The sequence below is a fragment of the Rhea americana genome, unplaced genomic scaffold (genome assembly GCF_003343005.1).
Source record: "Rhea americana isolate MKP2758 unplaced genomic scaffold, rheAme1 scaffold_4, whole genome shotgun sequence".
NCBI classification, from domain to species: domain Eukaryota; kingdom Metazoa; phylum Chordata; class Aves; order Rheiformes; family Rheidae; genus Rhea; species Rhea americana.
Window position 1 is genome coordinate 10533616 of NW_028186534.1, and position 11528 is coordinate 10545143.

At 45.3% G+C, this 11528-nt stretch overlaps 1 protein-coding gene across 3 annotated transcripts in view; it reads left to right on the top strand.

Annotated features, from left to right (window-relative positions):
• The window catches only part of CDH4 (cadherin 4), a 447560-nt gene that overhangs the window by 214374 nt on the left and 221658 nt on the right, over positions 1 to 11528 (top strand). Inside the window, exon 1 of one of the 3 annotated variants that reach the window (XM_085314138.1) lies at positions 3656 to 3819. The exons of the other annotated variants lie outside the window; for them this stretch is intronic. The gene's annotated coding sequence lies outside the window, so the exon portion shown is untranslated. Of the gene's footprint in view, positions 1 to 3655; positions 3820 to 11528 lie in introns of those variants that run through there. 3 annotated transcript variants of the gene reach the window in all.

Sequence of the window (11528 nt, forward strand, 5' to 3'; positions counted from 1 at the left end):
ACATCTCACTAGGTTTCACTGTGCRTTTTGAGTCCTGTCTCATATAAACGCTTGCTTGGGTCAATAGAAATGTGTTTTAGTCCTAGCGCTATAAGAACCAAATAAGCACTTTAAGATTTGGCCCATTGATTTCCCTGAGTTTTGGTTGAGTGAGAACTTAATACAGACTTTGAATTGTGAAGATAAAGAACAAACTTTTGACACTCTGATTCAATTTSTAGCCAGCCATTTTGCAGATTAATTCCCACTGATTTTCGTGGGAGCGTGCCAGCGCGAGGCTGAGTCAGGATGCCAGCCCTCGGGCCACCGAGAGCGGTCCACGTCTGCCRCCTTTAACCTGGTCATGGAGAATGTCAAACCTTCAGGGAAGAAACAACCGCTATTTCTGTAACACATCTGGTCGTGCAGCAGGCTGTCTCCARGCAGGAGAGGGTTAAAAGGAGCCAACCCATAGGGAAGGATGGGGAGACCCTGTGTCCCTAGAAGAGAAAGGGGATTTCCTGGGCCAGGGGGCCTGAGCAGAGGAGAGCTCAGAAGCAGTTGCTGCTGTTGCAATTCTTAGGTGTTGTGATTAAAGCTCAACTTGCAGAAGGGAAAAGAGCTCAGCGAGGCCTGCGTCGGTCTTGGCAATGCGTGCTCGAGTGCCCAGTCCCCRTGCCACCCTGCACCGAAGCAAACCAGGTCCATTCTGGGGACCCGTGTGCCCACAGCATTTTATTTCTCTGTAACTCAAACTAAGGGCTGCAACCTCAAACGGCTTCAGCAGTTTCTTATGTATTTTCAGRGACTGCTACGGGAGGCAATGCTTGGGTTAGGTTTAGCTCAGTTGGTTAGAGCATGGTGCTAATAATGCCAAGGTTGTGGGTTCAATCCCGATGTGGGCCACTTGTTTGAGGGTTGGACTAGATGATCTCCAGAGGTCCCTTCCAACCTTACCGATTCTACGATGGTGTGTATCTGCCCAGCTTTGCTCCAGATGAGCCAATCCCGAGCTTGGGAGAGCAGGAGCAGGTACCCTGGGCATTGCTGCAAATTTTGTTTTTGTGTATATGCATGTTCTAGTTGTATGCACTTGCACACGCACGCACACRTATACACATAYACATATATATGTGTGTGTGTTTATACACCAGCTCTCCCCAAAACCGAGKAGCAGCAAGGAGGCAGCAGCATGCAGTAGGGACGTCATGGGCCGTGCTCTTCTTCAGCTACAAAAACACGTTCTTCCTTCAAAGGCAGAAACCGGACTGCTTTYGTAGGGCGTCCAGACTTGTTCTCATTCTTCCTTTTCTGTTATTTTCTTTCCTGTCTTTTTTTGAATCACTTATTTCTACCCATTTGAGCATGTTCTTGAGGGGTCCGGGCAGTGTGAGATGCCCATCCGAGTTGTGTGAGGGMTCTCATATGCTTTATGCAAGTTCTGGTAGGCAGACAAATGRTTTGGGAAGGAGGTGGTTGCTGTTYRTATTATAAAAGGTTTTAATTTTGAGGGGAGGGGCTTGTTTTTTAAAAGCCAGAGTATGTGGCTTACAGYGGAGACTAATAAACCAGCAAGATTTTGTTTAAAAACATGGAATTTATTTTTGAGTTACATAAGCACAGAATAGTCTCTTAAACATTTTAGATCAATTTTCTTTGCACTCTTAGAATTCAAAAACCACAAAATAGATTTCTTTCAAGTTTCTTGTATGCCAGGGTTCAGCCCAGAGGGATTTTTTTATATGTATAGCTCAGAATATGGTTTTGTAATGAAAAGCCTGACAGATCCTTTACTATACTGTCACTAGGTACAATATATAGTATGAGATTAATTCATATTTTAATGAAGCATCTTGAACAGAATAAAGGGAGCATTTTAAAACTGTTAGCTGAAATCTCTGTCAGTTTGGTTTCACCAAATGTTAAGAGAATGCACTTCTATGTGTTTCAGTAGACAACTGAGGGTGTGTGTGTGTGTGTGTGTGTGTGTATATATATATATATATATGTATGTATGTATGTATATAAAAAACAAAGCAGAGACATATAGGGGGTCTGGCCTTTCGAAGGCTTAAATTTTTCGGTATGGTTTTCCTTTTAGAAGTTGACTCCTTTTGTAAACATAGTTCCTTCATTGCCTTCTCATAATAATCAAATGTATTGGATTTCTTTATATAACATCCATACCTTCATTTTTTTTCCCCCAAAAATTAGGATTTTTTTTGCTGTGGGCCCCCAAGCACAGCCCTTCCCCGAGCGAACAGGGCAGGACGCTAGAGATACATGAGCATGTGTATGAATGGGCATATATCGTATTTTTGGGTTTGTGTCCACGCTTGTGATTGCTGCTTTGTCATGCATGTTGAATAACTGCAGAATTTAAAATTGTTCATTATTATAAACTTTGTTTATATATATRTGTGTGTGTTTGGTTTTATGTATTTGCATGCATGTGCACACACACATATATRTGTGTGTTTATGTGCCTGTGAATTATGTTTTTAAAGCATCTGGTATTGGCCATTGGCAAGGATAAGACACAGTTCATTGTGGGCCCTCCAGTCTGCTCCAGTATGTCAGATCCTATAGATCCTATAGGACACAGAGCTTGGGAAGATTTGGGAGGGAACCGATTGCTTGGGCAGGTAGGAACGACGTCCAGAGTTGGAGCAGTAAAGGCTGTGAACTTGCATTCCTCGGAGCAGTCTCTGACCAAAGGACGGAGCAAGGAGGAAGGGAGCAAGGAGGAAGCCCTGGYGTCGGTCATCGCTTCCGCGGCCGAGCGCCGCGGGCGGCACTGCGGGGTGAGGCTCTGGACCACGGGCCTCACCTGGAGCGGCGATTCCTATCTCACCGCTAACACGACGGACTCAAATATGAATTGCATCAGCGTTGATCTAGAGTAACTTCACAGAGAGTTATCTCAGCTTTCCCAAAACCACGCGTGCGTGCAAAACGCGGCCTGCCTTTGCGTCGGCGGCATGGTGCAGCGGCTGCCCGCTGGCGGGGTTAGAAGYGCGCTGGATTGCTCGGCGGATTGTCGGGATGCCGGTCAAAACAGAGCCCTTCTGCCCTGCTGTGGCGAGGGCAGCTGTGCCCCGCGCGCGTCTGATCCTGCTGCGCTTCCACCGCGGCTTTCAGACGGAAGCCGTAATAGTATGTAATCCCGTCTCGGAGGCAAACGTTAGCTGAGCTAACCAAATACAGTCGTCCCAAAGCGTCTGCATTGCTCGCTGTCGAAGCAGCCTCCTGAAARGTTTCTTAAAATAATTTCTGAGTTCCGTGTTCGGCTCGCAGTGAGGTCGGCAGTATTTAACGTGAGCATCGCTGCCCTGTGCCGCGTGCTGCGGCTCTACGGCGTTGCCCGGAGTGGTTCCCGTCCGCGTTGCCTGAGAACACCCCGGTTTTGCTTCTCAGTGGGTTCAGAAGCAGCGGGCCGTCAGCAGTGCCGACGGGCGGCGGCGCTTTGCCGTCCGGGGCGTCCCGCGACGACGGGCTGCAACGCGATTCCCACCGAGCCGCAGGCACGGGGCGGGCGGGAGGAGCACGTCGAGACCCGGGCGGGCACAGGGGGCCGATACGTCGCGTGATCCGAGCCGGCGGCGYGGGCGCCGGGGGATTCGGCGTGGGGAGGGAATAACGCAGCACCGCGCAGCGAGCAGAGTCCGTGTGGGCGCCGTCAGTGGCTGGGGGACCGGAGCAGAGCGAAGGGCGACGGGAGCTTCTCGCCCGCACCGTCCCCGAGACGTTTGCAGGCTGCCGGGCKGGCAGGCGTGAGGAGGACCCAGCGGAACCGGTTAAAACTTGCAGAACAGGCAATATTCACGTAGCGCTTTCACTGTGCGTATTTTAGCAGTGTTTGTTTCCGATGCGCTGGGGACCCTCTTGTCAAAAGCGCGGGTGAGCGGCCGCATCCGCTGAGGCTGTGGCTGGGGCGTGCTTAGCTGCGAGCTCCGCGCGCTGCTCCCCACGCACGCACACGCGTGTCGACGCGCGCGGCGCTGCCCCGCGGTGCGGGTAGGAGCCTCGTGGGAGCTGCGCGGTGCCCAAGCCGGCAGCTCCCTGCTGCCCTCCGGGTTGAGTTAGAGCCGGTGCCGGATTCTCTTGCTGCAGAGCGCTCGGCTGGGTCCYTGGGCAACAGCACGCCCCTGGACAAGCAGACCAAAATTCACATGTAAAAATAACCCTCCTTCGCCCTGTTCACAGAGGAAACGTTCAAGGTGTAACCTGCGCTGTGTGCGTGGTGTAACACAGATATTGCATGAGCTTGCTTTAAATGGTATTTTTCCCTCAGTAACTTTGGGAGTCATTCTCGTTCTTTATTTTTAATGCTGCAGGGCTCGCGCCTGCTGAGAAATCAGCAGAAAGCCATGCATTCCATCGATCATTGTTGGGGGTTTTGTTGGGGGTTTTTTTCTTCTTACGTTGTATATTGAAACCCATAATTAAGACTAATTTTTTTAAATGCCTTTGTAGAAAAGGAATGCAGCAGGCACAGAATGGRCTTTTTATTAAATTTAACAAAAGAAATGGAATTTGTACATAACAAGTAATTGCTGAACACAGACTTAATAATTAAAGTTATTTCTGTAAGCCTGTTCTTTTGGATATTGAGTAAATAAAATTGCTGTTTGCTCATGGATCGATACTGCTGTTCACAACAACAATTTATAATTTAGGATAAACAATTCTTCCATGATAGGCTATGAAATGCAGTGGAATACATACGGCATGTTAGCAGCAACAAAAATAATTAAAAATCACYGGTAGTTTCTGAGAACTGCATATTTATAGTTATGTCTGTGCAGAAGAAATACTCTTACACTGTTCCAGTATTAAGGTGGTAGTGTTAGTAGTGTTACTACTTATTATGGCCACCATTTGGGACTTAAATATACCCTTAGTTTAAGCCTGTGCTTATCCGYTGTCCTGAATCAGACTAGTGACCTGTGCGGAACGAGTGAGAGCACATGCCAGTGCATTTTATAACTGTGAAAATGATGCTATTTATGGCTGTCAAGGGAATGATGCTATAAATAAGCATTGGTTTGACTTTTTTTTTTTTTTTTTGAACTTCTCCAGTTTAGCATTTTACAGTCCAGGTTTTGACAATCAAAAAAACTGCYGTTGGATCATATTGCCATCGATCATTCCAGATTGTATTTTAATATTCTAGAAGAATTAAAAAATATTTTATCCTTCTTTTATCTATGGGTTTACTTAAAAATCAACTCCAGATTTTAATCTGCTTAAGAAGACATGAATGTTCAAAAGAAGGATTGGGTGATTTCCCTCTCGGGCGGTACACGTTGATTATCTTGCTGATTGCCATTTCTCCCTGTTAAATGGTGCAGCGACTGCCTCGGCGCTGGAGGGGCCCAGATGTGGCCTCGCAGGAGATGATGAATGCCTTTATAACATGCCCTTCGCAGGGGCTTAGRCGGTCTGGAAGGATTCACAGTAATACCTTAAGATTACTCTGAGCACACGTACAAGATAGCAGACCAGCTTATGTTTATTCATCTTTTACGAAGCATGTATAGGCAGAGAGAGCAAGGTTGTCTGATGATTCACTGGGGTCACGTACCATCAAGAACGTCCATGATGTTTGGGTGTTTAATGTAAAGGCTGTGCTGTTACTGTGTGCGGAGATTACACTTCTGACTCGCACAGTCTGCTGTCTTGTGTCAGTTTTCCCCTTTCCCTTTCCCCAGCATTTCTTTTTTTTCCCCACCTTGCGAATCCTCCAAGATTATACTAATTTACAAAGAGCTTTATTATTGAATGAAAAAGCTAACCCTGATAGGGGTGAATCTGGCAGGAAGGATTGCCCTAAGCAATCATGTTAAGGTTGTGATCTTTATGGAAAAGTGACTTTAACCCCCAAAATAGGTGTAATGGAGCTGCAACCTTGAAATTTGCTTTCTTGAGGTGTCCTGCTTTGGTTTTCAGCAAGGGGTTTTGGTTCACATTGCATTGCGCTCTTTGCTCAGAGACATCGCTTTGAAAAATGCAGGGTTCTGCAAAAGTTTGCAGTGCAAAACTTTTGAGAGAGATTTTCCTGTAGAAAAACAAGCAAGCTTCTGTCAGGCTTGTTTGGTATGATCAGATCCTCTGGATAGCCTGTCCTGGAGTTGAGCTACACAAGTGCTGTCCTATAAAGGGATGAGCTTACCCATGTTTTAGTAGYCTCATGAAAGGGATGAGGGGGAGAAGGGAGGAAGAACAGTAATTGCAGTATATTAACTAAATTATTAAAATTTAGCATCCTTCAGGATTGGGCCAGCGTGCCCTGAGTGGTTTGGAGATCAAACCGCAAGACTACATTGGAACCCTTCTGAGATCCGATGGGCTAAATGCTGCAGTCTGGCTATAGGGTAGAAAAGGTTTCGGTTGTAAGGGTATCTGAAACCCTTATTCTACAGCAATGACAGCAAACAACSCTTGGTTTTGCTGGGATAAAGCCACTGAATTATGGGAGGTTACAGTCACTGCTTTACAACTCGTGTGAGCAATTGAGGAACAACTAGGTGCAGTAGAAGTTTCCGCATGGCCATCTCCTCTGTCTCCATGGAGGGGTGTCTGCCAGGGAGTTCAGCTGTTCTGCAGTGTTGTCTGGGAAGCTTTTTCTTTCTTTCATATTCTTGATATTTTCTTTTCTCTTGTATATATATAAAAATAACAGCAAAAAGCAAGCAAACGAAAAAAGAAGGCATCTCAGCCCTGACCTCCTTCCCCTACCAACACACTGAAAGGCTTTAATGAAAATGACTTTTGGCAGCTGTGTTTGAGTGACCAATGCAGAATGGGATGTGACATGGGMGCATAAACAAAATGTATAAATGTATGCAGGACGCAGTGCTACAACTGGAATAAAAGATTCAGATGCCTCTTCTTTCTGACACACTGCGTTGTAAGGTCACACACACAGAGCTGGAGATGGGACTGACGGAATGAAAATATCTGGGCTGATGTAAACTCGTTTTAACCTCCTCAGTATTTCAGGATAAATAGCATGAACTTGAAGGAAGGACATTCTTGCCATGCTTTCAGTTTTTCTACTTCCAATAAAGCATTTTAAATTCTAGGGGTCTGGGCCAGGCAAAATTAGGGAATAACAGTGATGTCTGTAAGGTTGGTTCATGGCAACCATCTCTTTAAAATTGAAGGACCTGTTGGTGAATAACCAGTAGATTTCTTTTTTGCCAACTTTTCACTATGCGCTTTTTAAAACTTTTCAGTGAAAATCAACATGTTAAGATCAAAATCAGTGCTGTGAAACCAGTGAGTTTTTACAGGTCAGTCCTTTTTCTTCTTGTACCTGGCAAGAGAAGATGTCATTAGGAAGACTGGCGATTTTCACCTCAAATGAAATGTCAGATCTAATACTTCACATGAGTATCTATGTCTTTGTTAAGGTCTCATTATCTCATGAACATGTGGATCAAGTCCAAAAGAATTATATCTTTAATATTTGTCCATCAGCTTGGCATTCTTTCTGCCGCTACCCGAGAGGAGACGGGGGGGTTTGTTAGTGCAGGGGTTACTTCATTAGTTTGATTCAGCATGTCTTGGATYCACAGTGCTTTCAAGAGACATCATGAAATAAATTCAGAATGTGTTATGAAGATGCCCACAGAGCAAATAACAGGGGCAAATTACCTCACTGCTAAAGGGAAAATAAAAATCACATATCTACTGCAGACAATATGACAAAATAGAGCAGAACGTAGGAGGGAAATCTCCTGTAAATACTGCACATTCATATTCATGGGTTTTACATTAAAGCAGTAGAACCAATATAACGTTGCACTTATTAAAATACAGCGTTTCTAAGAAACAAATAGCTAAGTGCTGTGGAAGCAAAGTGAAGCCTTTAAAGCATGGCTTCCTAACGAATAATCTTATTATGCAATTTAAGGAGTGGCTTAGAATTATCTTCAGAACTCCAGCAAACTGAGTGGTGGTGAACTTGTTAATATACGGCACCATTTACGTTTTTAAGTGTTACGCGTTTGGCAGCAACAGTGTTTTAAGTAAGACTGCACCTTTGTGAATTTTACTACATGTAATTAACTTGGAAATTCTCCTATGCACTGTAGCTTCTTTAAAGATGGATCCATATGGATTAGTATTGTATGCAGCGGGTATTAGCTTGGGTACAGCAGCTCCCCAAATCGATTGGTTTAGTAATGTCTTTGATATCTACATATGTGTGTGTGTGTGTGTGTGTGTACATACATATATACACGTATATATGTATAAAAGTGTGTGTGTGTGTATTTTGAAAGGAATATATGAAATCCTTCTTTCCGGCACTATAAGTTTGGGCATCCGCAGTTTGGAGAAACTGGTAATAAGCTTGAAGTTGAGGAAGTGTTATCTTACCATGGCAAGACTGGTGTTTTGTTACAGGTCTGGCAAATTTGAAGTCTGATGAGGCTTATAGAAATGTTACTTTTGACTTCAGTGGAAGCAAGATTGAGCCTTTAGAAGTTTATGTGGGATTGATCTCTGTGGATACCTCATTTACAAACATGAGTGGATCATTTAGGCTCATGGGGCATGCTTATTATTCATATATAAGTGATTAATAGTCAAACATAAGGGAATTTGTTTCTCTTACTTGTTTGTCTTAAAGGAACTGTCCTTTTTTTTCCATCCAAAAGAGCCCCTTCCTGCGTGACCTGGCACAAGTTAAATATATAGTGCACTAGACTAGATGGGCTTCATCCGACAGAGACAGTGAAGGTTTCCTTGGCAGGATGCAACTTGACCATTTAGACCAATTACACATGTTATTTCCTGCCTAAACAGATTCATTCCGGGAGTCTGGAATGCAAATTAGGTATGGGCTTTATTAATTATATATGAGTAAACACACAGTTCTAGTTGAAAGTGTATGCCTGTTCCTTCGGTCATGTTATGGTTGAAATGATGTCCAGACCAAAGTAGGACATAATTTTCTGTAGCAAGGTTGCCTCTTCCTGTAGCAAACACTAAGCAGCCATATACTAGAAAGCATTTCTTTAAACACTCATTTAAACGAGACTTCATTGTATTGTAAATAATGTTAAAATTGACAGAAATTAGAAAGCATTTAACTGCATGCAAATTATGAAGGATGGCGTTTGGGGCAAAAATTTCATTTGGGGCCTTGCTTTGGAAATGAACATTTTTATATATATCTATCTTCTAATGTGACAAAATCTCAGGAGGGAGAAAATCGGGCACCCCAGCTGTTTGGTGTTTTTAAAGAGCTCTCCAAAGATTTATTCCTTAGAATTCAAATGTTAAAATATTGCGCTCATTAGTATAGGGATTAGTTATGTGTGAGCTAGAATGTATACACATCCTGCAATTAGGATTTTTATTTGATCTTTACTGTGTTTGATGAAAGCGATGCAAAGGAAAGAATCGTCTCCAAAATATTTCACTTCTCCTCACAACGGTTACGGGGCCTTTCTGAAACTCCTGCTGCAGCTGGGGGCAGCTGTACCCATCGACAGGATCTTGTAGGAACGCAGAGCCGCTTCTGCAGGTAGTTGCCGTGAAGCTGAAAGCAATATTCCTCTTCCCTGTAGAGCCCCTGAAGGATTCTCATTTTTTCCTCTCTTTAACAGGGGAGAAAGGAAGGGGAGAATTTCTCTGGAGCGTGGYAGTCCCTAACATCCCTCTGATGCAGCCGGATTCCACCCACCTGGGGGTAAACGGCGCTCAGCTCCTTTGCAGAGCGAATATTCCTATGAGAGAATTTGCTGCAGTGTGCACGATATCCCTGTTAGCACTAGGAAAGACTATTCCACTGAATGCAAGGGACTTCTCAAGATTTTTACYGATGTCTTCCATGCTTTGGGTTTTTATAAAACCCTTTTGATAAGCTGCATTCTCTTTTTATTTTTTCTCCATGTTTAAGGGCAAAAAAAAAGAAAAAAATGTCTGTGTTGATCCAGGCTCGAAACATTCACCCATCCCTCAACACAGCCTCCACATGTGCTGAAAATTGCATGTTTGCAAACCTTCACTTTGCAGGTGCAACCTCCCCCCCAAAAAACTGCTAACATTTTGACGTTTGTGGAAATCCTTTAAATAGCCTCACACCTACATGCCCCAGAATTTTCTCCTGGGTTAGTACAGCACGCGGTTTCTGCTGCTGTTCGTGCTCGTGTCTGGGTTCCTCCGCAGGCGTTCCTTGGTGCAAGAGCTTGCGCAAAACGCAGGTGTGGACGTGTGCGACCCGGTACCGAAGACTGAAAACCCATCCTTTCTTCAGGATAAACTCTTTGCTACCTCCAGACCGTATCTGAATTTGTTATAAAAATGAGTGGGACATTGGGCTTATTCTGGAAGCCAGTACATCCCACCTACTTTTTGTTATAGTGGGAGGAAAATGTATCAGCAAAATCATTTTTCCTGAGGTGAAGAAGAGCCAGTGCCATCCTGACACCCACGCAGAAAGAAGAAAGCATTAGACTAGATCTGTAACATCCTCCTAACCCCCCCCCCCAAAAAAAAATAAAACACCCAAACTCCCCTTCTTCTCGGTGTATTACAACAACTACAGTCTCATCTGGAGAGAAGTTGATTTTGTGTTCTGGTTGGTCCCACTGATATAAGCAGGAGCAGAATTTGGCCCTTGATTTAATGCACTTCCTTCTCTGCAAGTCACATGTGGAGARAATGTGCTTTATGGTATAATAATCACAGAATCTTTCTGCAAAAAGCAAGACTGCCGTTCTTGCAGGCGTATCTTTTGTTCTGTAATGCACGGTGGAACGGGAGATACAATTTAGTGTGAGTTACCTACAGATTGTATGCAGTGCCAGTAAGCAGCTCCTTGCAATACCTAGTAGGAGTTTTCTCTCACTGACAAATGGTACAGCATGCCTTCTCTCARATTTAAAAATATTTATTCTGCTGCAGCAGGGTACGGTTAAACCGCGAGGCAGCGAAGTTCGTTAGGCAATTCCTGAGTCCGTCTGCCTTGCTCCCTCCCYCCCTCTGTTTATAGCCATACGCCCCTAAGATGAGTTCGATACAATTAGCAGTGAGACACCTGAACGCCTTTGAGCGTTTGGGCCGGAGCTGGGAAGACCCGCCTGAAGGCGCCCTTCCCGGGCGCCGCGCGGCTCGCCGTGAGCGGGCCGGAGCTGCCGCCCCGCGCGCGCCGGTCCGTTGAACCCGAGACGGTAGGTACCGAAACAGAAGCAGGGTGGCCTTCCGGTAAAGCGTACGGTAAAACTTGCGGATTTTGGGAAGCCGGATGGAAAAAGATGGACTTTAATATAATCAGGTTCGTCATCTTGTCCTTACCGTGGTGTGGAAGAGTTACTGGAGCTGAAAGCGTTCGTGTCGCGGGGCCGCGGAGCAGCTCTGCACGCCTCGGCCGGCGGCGGGCCGCCTCCGGCGAGCGCGGGGCTGCGCGCCGGCGGGGAGCTCGGCTCTGCCCGAGAMCCCACGCCTGCAAGAGCTGGTGGCGATCCTGCTGCTTTTCCCCTGCCGGCGGGTTGGGTGAAGTAGTGTTTGACGGCCCATGGCGGCAACGCCGG